Source organism: Felis catus, chromosome D1, assembly GCF_018350175.1.
Source record: "Felis catus isolate Fca126 chromosome D1, F.catus_Fca126_mat1.0, whole genome shotgun sequence".
In the NCBI taxonomy this organism is placed as follows: Eukaryota; Metazoa; Chordata; class Mammalia; order Carnivora; family Felidae; genus Felis; species Felis catus.
In genome coordinates, this window is record NC_058377.1 from 37,884,505 (window position 1) to 37,897,802 (window position 13,298).

At 43.2% G+C, this 13,298-nt stretch overlaps 1 protein-coding gene across 2 annotated transcripts in view; it reads left to right on the plus strand.

Annotated features, from left to right (window-relative positions):
* The window catches only part of MAML2 (mastermind like transcriptional coactivator 2), a 346,860-nt gene that overhangs the window by 220,962 nt on the left and 112,600 nt on the right, over nt 1–13,298 (plus strand). The window lies entirely within an intron of this gene.

A 13,298-nucleotide genomic window follows, 5' to 3' on the forward strand; every position in this document is an offset into this window, starting at 1 on the left:
TCCTATCTCCAACCCACCCACAGCTATTTGGTTGTTAGAGTAAAAATAGAAGAAAAAAAAAAATCCTAGAATACATTACAGATCATGTCACTTCCTTGCTTAAAATGCTTTGATGTCTACCCATGGTCTTCAAAATTAGGACCACATTCCTCTGCATGGTGACTGAGCCAGAGAAGCCCTGTCCCACATCTTACTGAGCCCCACCTCTTACCCGCTCCTGCCAGGACTGCTTCAACTGTCAGCCTTGCCCATGATGGACAGTTCCCTGAGGACCTAGTTGTCACTATAGAGCTTCCCCGGAATAATTCCCTAGCATGAAATGGAAGTTTCCTCCAGCAAACACATTGCATAAAGGGCATGGATTTTCACAGTCAGGCAAATCTGGTTCAGTGAGTAGCTGGACAACCTTTTGTGGCCTCATTTCTCTCACCTATAAGCGAGGCTGTTTGTATCTACTCTCAAGTTTGTTGTAAGAATTTAATATTGAAAATAATAATAAAAGCTGGTGTTACGGGCATTTTCTATGTGTTGGGACTATTTTAAGCATTCTACATGTATTCATGTAATCGGTGCAGCTTATGATGTAAGTGCAGTTATAATATCAATTTCACAGAAGAGAAAGTCAAAGCACAGAAGTTAGGTAGCTTGCCCATGGTTACACTGCTAATAAGTAGGGAAGCTGGGATTCAATGGGATAATGTATGTTAGATGCCTTCTATTGAGCACTCAATGAAGGCTGTTTGAACCTTTTCTTTCCTGCTATATGCTCAACTCTCATCTGGGGCTTGTGAGGGGACCCTGAAAACTAAATAAAAATACCTAGTATTTATTAATCCATTATTTGCTGCATTTTGAGTACCTACTTTATAGACATTGTCTCATTTGAGACTCACTACAACTAAGGAATTGGAACTATCACCTCCATTATACAGAGAAGGAAAACTGAGGCTGGTAGGATTGGGTAAATCATCCAGAGCCTCCTGTCTCGTGGAGGACGGAACCAGGACTTACATCTGATGCCAGAGCTCACACTCACAATAATATATTGCCTCAAATAGCATTAGAAGACATGTAACATTGTTCACAATCTTGCCTGGGGGGACTGAAAACGTATCATAACAGTTACAAGCCAGAAGCATTAAATACACAAAGAAAGTAATGGAGGAGCACAAAACAATAGAGCAGCGATCACAGTGAGGCTCTGAGAAGGAGTGGGTTTTGAGTTGGGATTTGAGAATAGTGAAGAAAATCCACCAGTCGAAGAGAAAAACCCATTTTGAGATTGGAATGGCATGCATGAAGACATGACAAATGCAGAGATCTGGTCATGGATAAGGAAGTATTTTATCGTCTAGAAATCTAACGAGTGAATACAAGATATTGTGAGCCAGGTACAGGGAAGAAATGGATGTCTGGGGTGAGGGCGAAAGTCCCAGTGGTGTCGCTCTCGATGGCGCCCCAGATTAAAAGCAATTTCCACAGTTGCAGTTGGTGAGCTTGCTTGGTTGGAATCTGTCCTATATTGTGTCGAAAAGGCAAATGGAATAAAGAGCAGTAATATTTTTGAGGATTATGAGCTGCCTGAGTTAGGGTTGCGCTTTTTACATTTTCAGCACACTTAACTCAGTAAACAGTCTTCTTTGCGGAATGGTGCAAAATGAGCTCTTTTACTTGTCTGATTATCCCGTGGCCATTCATAATGGCGTGGGCGGTCCTTTCTCATCAGGTAGCAGTCAGTCAGCAGATACCCAAGGCCCAGGTTAGTAATTCTGCTCGTACTTTTTTTTTTTTACAATGATGAACGTTGATTTATCATGAAAAAAATTCACAGAAAGGAACTGTAGCGTGTTCTCAGTTAAAGATTGCAAGAAGAACGTAAGCATGGACTGGGAAACAGTGGTTCTCATCATATGGAAGAAGGCCTTTCCTCCAGCCCACTGCTTTGACACAGAGAATTACCCTTGATTCACAATTTTGACTAGCTTCAAGTTTTATTTTCCAGTCTAGGTAGGTTTCCTTCCCCCTCTTCAAAGAATATGGCCACACATGAAGCATTGGAACCTGTCAGGTGGAGAATTCATCTCAGTCATATAATTACTGGGCTGAGCAAGTTAGATCAAAGTGAGGGCATTGGATAGCTATAGGACATTGCTTCAAAGGGTAGTTAAACTGCAAACAATATAAAGGCTTTATTGTCCCCCAGTGAATGCCATTTAAATCATCAAGAATCATTTCCCATAAATGTATGGCAAATAGTGGGATTTGAGTTCCCGCTTGAAAAAGTCTGCATTCAGACGTTCATGGAAAGCAAAGGAACGTTTTTCTATCTGCCATTATAAATTCTCATTTCCGGGCATGAAAGCCTTAAATTGCCGGGAGTGTAGGTTTGGGTTTGGGTTTTTTCAATTATAACCAAATATCTCTGTAAACCTCTTCATGTTTCATAGAGCTAGTTAAGCAATTTCCCCTTAGATGTGTCTTTGATGTGAAAATAAACACAGGCTGAAGTGAAAGCTGAGGTCCTCTCTAAAAGAGTATCTGTCTATGTGGTTCATGGTTGCTCAGGCTGACATTAGACCAGAGAAGACACACGTCAACACTCTAAATTGAACCTAGACACAGTTGCTATAAGAAAAATACTTCTTCAAAAGTTTCAAGAGAATGCTGGCATCAATGCCAAGAACATCAAAGGAGCTGTTTGGTGCTTTCAGGTACTTTGCCAAACTCCCTCTAAATGCTGCTTAACATTCCTTTGTAATGGAGTTAAAAATGGGCCTGAAATTGCGGGGACCTCTTAAAAGGTCTGCTCATCCTGGCTCTGTCTCCAGGTGATTGCACCCCAGCCGGTTAGCACGTTGTGGCCCCGGGTTGTCCGAACATGACTCGGATGGAAGTCTTCCTTTCAGAATGTTTTCGTGCACTGAGGGGAGAATTGGTGGTGATGTCATCTCTGGACCACCCCACCGGTATGTGGTATAGAGGTATGTGGAGACAATGGAACCCTGTTAGCACACTGCTGTCACGGAACTGCGGCCTCACTCGTAACTCATATAATGCTCTGCTTTCACAAAGGGCCATGGAAGAGCTGGGTGAATGACCACACGTGGAAAGTGGAAAGAGAAACCAAAAGAAATGTGTGCCTTTCACCTCTCCTCAGCTTTTCAATTTTAATCAGTCAAGAAAAGTATGCATTCACCTTGTGAAAACTTTAGGGTGAATGTAATTACTGGCTTCCGTACATCTTTGTTGCAGTTGAGAATTGTTTGTTGCAAGTAACAGAAGTGGTTGTAAAGTACACGGGGGAAAGAAAGAAAAAGAAAGAAGGAAAGAAAGAAAAGAAAGAAAGAAAGAAAAAAAGAAAAGGAAAAGGAAGAAAAGAAAAGGAAAAAAGAAAGAAAAGAAAAAAAAAGAAGAAAAGAAAGAAAAGAAAAGAAAAAAAAGAAAAGAAAAGAGAAAAACTGGGAGATTTATTGGAAGGTACAGGTGTCTCAATCACAGGAAATATAAGTGAGTGTCCCAGAGTCCTAGAACCAGGAATTGGAAACCTTCAGGAATCTCCCTTCTGTCTCTGTCTCTGTCTCCCTCCCTCCTGCCCTCTGTCTAGCAATGCACTTTCTCCTGTTGGGCTTGCTCTCAGTGTCTCTCACTGTCCACAACTGAGAATGACTCTAGTAGTGGCAGCCCTGCATACCTTTCATTGCAAGGGCACAGAGACTGCTGAGAAGGTCTTCTTTCCCAATTACGAGACAAGCATTTAATTTGTTCAGCTTGAGTCAAATGTCCACTTTGATGCAGTCTGCTGAGGCTGGGGGAAACGGGATGTCCCATGATCAGAAGCCCTCAACCCGGAGATGTGGGGTCAGATTCTCAGAGGAGAGTTGTGACCAAGGACAGACATGCTGGATCACACACTCACTTTAGTCTTAACTACATAGATCTTCTATGTTCTGTGTCAAAAAAAAAAAAAAAAAAAAAAGAGAGAAAACAGACATATGAATAAAATGGGGGGAAAAACCATCACTGCAGCATCAGAACATCTTGAAGTGTTTCCTTCTAGATGTTTTTTGTTATTGTTTAAACTATATTGTTGATCTCCTATTTGTTTGGGCTACACTAAGGTGAGTTATAGTGGTCAAGACAGGGCTCCAGCCTCCTTCTCTAGGGCTTATTTTAATTTTTTTTTTTTAACGTTTATTTATTTTTGGGATAGAGAGAGACAGAGCATGAACGGGGGAGGGGCAGAGAGAGAGGGAGACACAGAATCGGAAACAGGCTCCAGGCTCTGAGCCATCAGCCCAGAGCCTGACGCGGGGCTCGAACTCACAGACCGCGAGATCGTGACCTGGCTGAAGTCGGACGCTTAACCGACTGCGCCACCCAGGCGCCCCAAGGGCTTATTTTATAACATGGGAGACGGACTTAAAAATTGGAAGCAAATTAATGAAAATATTTAGAAATTATAAGGACCATAAAGAAACAATCAAAAGGTTGGCATGGGAAACAACAGTGAGAACGTAGTTTAGCCAGGTGTCCAGGGAAAATGGCAGCCAGGGTCACATTCAAGTAAGAAGTAAAGGAAAAGGAGGAGCCAGCTCTGATAAGAGGGGAATGGGTCAGAGGAGGCAGGGTATTCCAGTGAAAGGGAACAGTATATGCAAAGGCTTGAAGCTGAAATCACCTTTCCTGTTTTAGAAATGTAAAAAAATAATTAAAAAATAAGTGATATAGTAGCTGAAGCTTGGGCGGTTTTGTTGCTATAAGGACAACAGATTGGGGTGGGGAGAGGCAAAACGCAGGGTCAAATTCTCAGAATGTGGTCAAAGGATACTTGGTAGCCTGCTGTGTTCGAAGCAGTGGGGGCTGGAAGAATGAAGACTGTGATCTGAGAGAAAGAAGCTGGAAGGACAGGGACCTTTAATACCTGTTCGAGTCAGAGAAGCCACTGAAGATGAAGGAGACAAGCCTCCAGGGAATTAGGGGTGGCTGTGTTTTGTGTTATTTTACAAAAAGGTGAGAGCTCTCTAGTAGTCATGTTCAAGCCCCCAGATAATTAGTAGACAACCCTGGAATGGTATTAGGGCACTCTCTGCCGTCTGGGTTTTCCTGATATTCAAATTGACCAAGGTTTTGGAATGCTTCCAATTCCTGCCAGCATAAGAAAAGAATAGCAGCCTCTTAAAACACTCAGGCTGTCCCTACCTCTCTAGGAGCTGTCAGCTCTACAGTTGGACAAAGAGTCGCTAAGAATCAGCCCTAGGGTTTATAAAGGGGGTGTGGTTCACAGCAATGGCAGAGGATCTTAGATGTCCCATAAACTGACTCATCTGATGTTCCCAGACCACTGAGCGCCCCGTAAGTCAGATCACCAGCTAGTTCAGGGGGGCTCCCCTAGGCTAGTGCTGGATGGGGCTAGTAGGAGGAGATGAGATGTAGAAGTATTCTGTCTTCCACTGATTTGGCGTGATATTGAAGTGAAAAAAACTCACAGACCCGAATCAATTACCAAAAACAAATCAGAGAGTGCTAAAATCATTAAAGCGGGAAGAAAGAACGTAAGGTAGAAGGGCAAAGCCTCGCCAAGGAGGTGGACCTTGAGCTAAGCCCCTTAGAACGAAAGCTTCCAGACAGGGCCCTCAGGCTAAAGGAGAGAGAGAGAGAAGCCACTTGATTAATGATGCTCAATTCATTGTACATTCTGCTGAGGAAGACATTTAGAGATTTCACGAGAATTGCCAACATTTTATACATAGCATTTACTTTGGAGTCACTTCGATATGTTTTGGGCAAAAAATGAGTCATGAGTAAAGTATTTCATGCACAAAGCAGTTGGGTTTTTCAAGCTTTGGTAGAATATTCTGTTCATTTTTCTGCTAAACACGGAGAGTCAATCTCTGAAAGATGGCCCCTGCAGGTCCCCGCCTTACAACAATTGCAGCAACTCGTCAGGATGACTAAGGATGTAGTCAGCAGGATAATCATGCTGGTTATCACTGAGTAGATCTGGAATGACATTAAAATAGTAGCCAATGTGGGAAAATAATTCTACTTTGAACTTTTTGATTTAAACGTCCCCCTGTTGTTAAACAACAGCTTTTGTTGACACTGTCACTAGCAAAATATCAGAATATCACAAAGCATCATATTTATTCACATATCAGGGGGCACTTCATTGGAAGGGAAAGGAGAGCGATTCCTTTCCTATCTGGTCCAAGCAAAGTCTCCTTCCCTCTGCGACCGTCATCCCATGCACAACCGCAGAAAAACCATCGCATTGCATTGTTACTTTTTGCTCTGTTTCCAGACAGACTGGTCAATCTCTTTTTGTTTCTTGGGTTTTTTTTTTTTTTTTTTTTTTTTTTGGTGGTTTTTTTTTTTTTTTTTTTTGTCCTAACATTTATTGAGCATTATGTTCTAAGACCAATTTTCCAGGCTGTTTATGTGCTTTAACCACTTGGTCCTCACGGCAGCCCTATGACATGGACAGTCTCACAGAATTATATACTTGGTGCCAAATAAATACCTTTGAATGAATGAGTAGACAAATTCCCTTTACAGATGAGGAAAAGCCCCTGTTGTTGTCTTCAGTTTGCCTTTGTCTGGCACATGCCTGGCACATAACAGTCAGGATAACAACAGGAAACATCACCCAGGCTTGGGTTCATGTTCCACCTCGCCTCCCAGTGACAGAGCACTGCTCTGAGCTGGGAGCATGGAAGGTGCTCTACGTATATGGTTGCGTCCCATCATGCAGGTAGGTAAGTGACTGGTCCAAGCTTCTACAATAAATTGCAGGAGAGCAGTGCGTACGTCCCAGGTTGAATTCCATGCTCTTTCGAAATCCCACGTCCTCCCATCGGCCTCCAGAAAATAGGATGTCTTCCTGTCTTTCCTTTTTTCTCAGTGAATACTTTGTAGGTTAACGATAAACTGGCAACATTCTCCAAGTGGAATTGGTGGAATTGTCCAAACTGAGAAAACGCTGTGATGAAATACACTTCCTCCGCACTGTAACGAGGAGTGTTTCTATAGCCAATTCCAGCTCTTCTACTGACTCTTCCACAGCCAGCCATGAAGCATAGGAGGGGGCAGGGAGGCATTGAAGAAATTTTGAATATGGGACATTTGGTGTTTAGTATCTTTAGAAGGACAGTGTTCACTTATTTTCTCTGGAAGATCCTAAATTGGCAGTGTTCTTGCTTCCATATAACATTTTGTCTTGGATTTCATGAAGAGTAGGTCTTTTCTTCACTCGGATTGTCTCATTTCTCAGAGTTCAAGCATTATGGAACAAAGTTCTGGAACAAATTTCCCAAACAGATCTCACAGGCCTTCCCTGACACCTTTTACAAAAAAAAAAAAAAAAAAAAAAAGACGTTCCTACTTTTTCTTGAAAGAGTAGAAGCATAAGTTACTGAGAAACATACAAGATATGTGCCCTCACTTTCTTCCAGCCCTAGTGCTTTCACTCATATAGGGCGTGGAGTAGAGCCGGGGCTAAGAATTACTCCCCAGCTTTGGAGTCCCTTCAACAGGCCCCACAAGAGCAAGAGTCTGTCACAAAGCCTCATGCGCCTCTGCCCTTTTTGTTTATACATGGGTGACAATGTGGTTACAGTTCTTGGGGCTTCACATTCTTCTGACTTCAGGGTTCAGAAGAACATGATCACTCAAGCAAAACTCCAGCGGAACCATTAAATTGCTTGGGAATTGGAAATAAAAATGTTCCCACAGCCACAGCCTTCTTCTTACCACTGTTTTACTGCTCAATAGTTAGAAGGATCCAGTTTTCCAAGTTCTGAGATCAACCCACCAACTACTGTGTGAACACCTGTGATTGTGGTAGGTACTGAGAGGAACCCAGTCAAGCATAAGGTACAATGCCCACCCTCGAAGAACTTAAAATCTAGTCGGGCAAACCTAAGTACTATGCAGACAGAAGACAATACCTCACAATACAAGGTAGCTCAGAAATCTACAAGGGCCAAATAAGAAGTGGGAGCTTTTGCAAAAGCCTCAAAACCCCATCTAGTTTGCGGCAAGAGAGTCAAGGAGGAATCGACTCACCTCCTCGTACTGTGTTGAGCTGGAATTTACTGTTCCAGGATCCCAAACTTTCTTACATTAGGAATCAACTCAAGAGTCATAAAGCATTTGAAGGATTGGTCTATCCCCACCCCATCACTAATCAGCCGTGAGTAAAATGGCCTGAGGAAAGTTTACAGAAGATGGGACCAAGATATTCATTTGCTTGAGTATCTCAGAAGCAGTAAATTCAGTTCTTATGCTCATGCCCTGCTAAGAAAGAAAGAAATCTACTTGGGGGAAAAAAATGTGACCTATGGACTGAATTGTTACCTTTGTGTGGCATATTCCCTGTTTCTAGGGCAGCCCAGAAGACAAAGAACACATTTATTTTGTGGAAGAGGATAGGGAGCAGGGCAAGAAACAGAAACCAGGGGATTGCACAATAATGGCATTTTTAAATCCCTCCAGGAAGTTTACATTTCGAGTCCTGTGGAAGAGCAGAGTACAGCTGTTCAAAAGGAGAGTATACCGAGGGACCCCGGCCCCAACTCCGCCATGTGCCGGATTTCCGTCAGCCACAGGCACCATGTCCGCACCTCCTTCTCCAGCTCTTGGGGCAGGCCGGTCACTCTGTCAGGACCTGGCCCTGAGCAGGCCTAAGCCTTCCCCCAGCAGAGACCACAGGCCTCAGATAGCATCGAGGTGTTCACAGGGAAGAATCAGAACAAGGAGGAGTGAAAGGAAACAGGCTGCTGGATCTCAGCAGAGTGCAGTGATTTAGTATGCAAACCAGTCCAGACTTGCTGTGTTGAAATCACTCCCCAAAGAAGCCCTTTTCCTTGAATGGCCAGTGAAAGGGTGATATTATAATCTCACAAACTCAACGTAACAAGCTTGGGGTGCAGATTTATTGCACAAAACGAAAACTGCCCCTTAGTCTGTCTTGGTGATGGAAAAAGTGTAAATAGTAACATGTAGCGCTCATTTGAAGCCTTTCCATCCCACCACTAGCTTAATCATCTGTGTATTTCCTTCAGGCCAAGGGCGATTTGATAGGATATGGTGCAGAATTCTCTCTGGATGCCTACTAAATCTTTCAGAATGACCAAGAGACCCTTTGTCTCCTCCCTTTCTTCTACTGGAGCCTTGAGGGTGATGTCCTGAGCTTTTTACTGTCAACCTCCAACCAGTGATGTCACCACTTTTTCCCTGCTGTCCGTCCCCGCGAGTCCCAAATGCCCTTACCCTTGCCCTGTGTGTGCAATACATCTTCATTCTGTTACCCTTTGGTCTTGGTTCTCTGTGCCCGCTGTGTCCACAACGGTGTCAGCATGTGGCAAGGGGACGGCTGAGAGGAAAGCAAGTGGGGGTGGTTAGTGATGAAGAACGAGGACTTTGGAAGCAGACATCCCTGGCTTGGCACCCTGCCTCCGTGTCATTCACTGTGTAATCTGAATGTCAGGAGCCCCAGTCTCTTCACTTATAAAATGAGGATCAGGATACACATTCAGAGAGCTGTGGGAAGATTAAACTAGACTCTATGCCACTCGTATTTTAAGAGTACCCATCTTAAAATACCCATCCATACACAGCGAGTATTAGGTAAGAGCCTCTGGTGGGTCTCAGGTGTTCTTGTTACTGAGGGCCCCTTCTTCTCCCTCACCCAATTAAAAAAATTTTTTTTAAGTTTGTTTATTTTTGAGAGACAGAGAGAGAAAGACAGAGACAGAGAGACAGAGAGAGAGTTTGCACAAGCAGGGGAGGGCAGAGAAAAAGGAAACAGAGGATCCCAAGCAGGCTCCACGCTGCCAGCACAGAGCCTGATGAGGGGCCCGAACTCACGAACTGTGAGATCATGACCTGAGCCAAAATCAAGAGTCAGACGCTCAACTGACTGAGCCACCCAGGCAAACCCTCCCTTGCACAATTTAAAAATAGTATTTTATGACTCTGTTGACGTAAAGATAAATATATTATTGCTATGTGTTAAAACATTTCTTCAACCTAAAATTTCAGTTTTTCTTCTGTTTTTAAAAGAAATGCAAGCAATTTTGTGGGCCCCTAAGACTACCATGGGCCTTGGGCACTGTCCTGACAGTGTCTAATGGGTAAGTCAGCCCCGAGTAAGAGATCTATTTGTGGAGACTCTTCCCTCTACCATTTAGCTGTTATTAACTGCTTTCTGGAAGTTGCTGGTCCTTTCCCCAACCCCGGCTAGCCCAATCACTCAAAAGTTCCCAGTGTGGAGCTCCTAACTCCCCTAGGCCTGTCCCTCCTTCTCAGTTTAAACCCAGCTCTTCATTCCTCCGTTTGAGTCTCACTTCTTGGGACTATTCTTGGCCTGGTAAAACAGCAATGATTTTTCTGATAAACTATTTCTCACTGAGGTATTAATGACTAACTAGGTTCTTTCTCTACTCCTTCTAGAATATTTGTGTTTTGTCACAGAACTTTTAGAGACTCTATACCGCAATTCAAAGCCATATATCTGTTGGAGAAATTTTAATGCAGCAAAGGAAATACGTCAAAGTAAAGGTTGAACTTCGAGAATCATTGACTGTATTGTGCCAGTAGTTTGGTATCTACTGGGGCTGTGCATTTGGTGGGTCTTGGTGACATAATTTGATTAGAAAGTTCTATGAAGCAGGACACAGACTGTCCCCCAAAGTCTCTCCGGTAAAGTATGGAGTCCTGAAGGAATGTCTTTGATCTACTGGCACAATGCAGTCACTTAAGGAGGACTTCTGTTCCCCATTTTAAGTCATCCATCCAGCTGTGCTGGTCCTGACACCACACATATGCCTAAAAAACCATTCTTACTCCCTCAGTGCCTGTTATTTTCTAGGTCTGGGCAGGAAAGTGTTCTAAGAGATAACACCGTTTATAAAGGATACCACTGATGCCATTTACTACACAGGACAGGCTCTGCTGTGGAGACACTTGGTTTGATTCCCGGCTTTGCTGTGTGTTATTTGCGTAACCTTGAAGTCTCAGTCTCCGCACTTTTATTTTCTCATCTGTAAAACTGGGGACAGGGAGGGCGCTGCGTAGGAAAGATATCAACTTCATGGAGGTGTGGTGACGATTCTTAGTTGTCGTGAGGATTATCCATACAAAGAACTTCCCATCATGCCAAGCACACATGCCCTCAATAAAGGACTATGCTATTATTATTATTACTATTACTATTATTATTATTATTATTACTGCCACCACCGCTACCACAGCCAGCGCTAATTCTGTTACTGCCTCTCCAACCTGGATGGCTTAGAGAAAGTGCCCTGCTGCTTCCCACTTCTTAGGGAGGGGCCCGAGCAGTGGGAGAATCTGGCAGAACAGGTTCTTTCAAAGCAGTGGAAAATAGATCAAAGGCAATAACCCAAACCTGGAAAAAGAGTGTACTCCTTTGTTTGTTCTTTCCTCGTTATGAAAAAACTTTCAAAATGTAACTTAGGCTGAAATAAACATTGTGGCCCCTCCTGAAGTAACATGGCTGAGCCTCTCTGGTCTGTGTTCTTCCTGACCATCCCCCCCGCCCCCAAGCACTGATGGGGGCCCCTCTTGAGTGTCTGCTGAATGTGGTGAGGGCTGACAGTGTCCTTCCAGGTTGCCTATGTTAGTGAGTAGAGAGCTTAGCGGTCAGCAAAACACGCAGGAGACAGTAGAGGTGGCGGAGTGGGGACCTTCACACCCAGGTGCAAAGTACGCCTATGTCTTGCTGCAAATTGCCCATCGCCCAAAGTGAAATCTCGCGGGACTTGGTTACGGGACTTGGTTAGGCCCCTTGGCTGAAGATACCAGAAGCCCAACTTGTATTCGCTCGAGCAAAAAGGGGCATTTATTCTAAAGATTCCACGGTGTACCGAGGAAAACAAGGCAAGAGACAGACAGACCTGGGATTGAAATCCAGCCCTCAAATGTTGCCAAAACTTGTGTCTCCCCTCCCTGTGTTAAGTCTTCTCTCTTTCTACAGACTCACTTCCTGTGTGGCTTTGGTTGACATGTTGCAACAACTCACAAGTTTTATAATGACCATGCAGCCATCCAAAGAAAGCCTGGTCTCACTTTCTCCAATTCCAGTATTCCCATGGAAGGAACTTATTGGCCCAGTTTAGGCCAGGTTCCTTTCTCTGATTACCAATTAGCAACCGGAAAAGGTAAAAACTGGCTATAGCAGCATGGAGCATCCACGCTAACTATATAGCACTTGTGAGTGAGCAAAACCACAGATAAGGGATTATTGAAATAGGAATTGATGACCTAATGACAAGAAACATACTGTTCACATTTGGCCCTGTAACTGCATCCTGGCCATTCCCATATTCCTCATCATTTTACCAGAGATACAGGATGTCTCTGTGTTCACTGCCCTTGGCCTTTTCATGCTGGGCAGACCCTAGCCCTAAACAAGCTGATTGCAGCATAATATGTCGAAATGCCACAGGCTTTAGAATTACACAGACTCTGAGTTAAAAGTCTACCACTTACTAGCTGTGTGACACTGGGCAAGTTACTTAGCCTCTCTGAGCCTTGGTTTTCTTATCTATAAAATAATAGCTATAAATTAATACAGATCTAATGTTTTTTTGTAAAGACTAAGAAAAATAACCATATTTAAAGCAGTAGGCATATAATAGATGCTCAGTTAGGTTAATTTCGTTCTCTAATTAGGTTACCTAGAAATCTTCAGGAGGGTGAGGGAGTGGTAGTGAGATGGAAGGGAAAGAAAAGTGATAGAATTTTGTATCCGGGAAGTATCCTGCCTCAGGTTTTTTTATATAATTATTCTGAACAAACATTAAATAATTTAAGTGGGTCCATGGCACTCGGAAAGCCGCACTTGGATAGATACACTTTAGAGGCAAACCAACAAGGATCTCAAGATCCATGGTGAATGTTTCGTTTCTTATTGATTTATTGGTATGATCGTATGGTCCTTAATTCCTTTCCCTATGATATCTAAAATCCATGTAATACAACCTAATCACTGAGTCAGTGCACGAAGTACTTCAGCATTTTGTTGTTTATGTTGCTGTTTAGAGAGGCTCTCCTCTTTGAGAACGTAGTAAGTCATTTTTTTGTAAACTGTAATTTATTGAGTTCTTATGACAACAACACTGTGCCAAACTTGTACATGCGTCGTCTCATTTCTTCCTATGAATTAAGGGCTATCGTCCCCATTTTCCAGATAAAGAAATTGAGGCTCAGATAAGTAAAGTGGCAAGGTCGCTTAGTACTCAGCGATAGAATAGGAATTTGAGCTCCACTCAGCC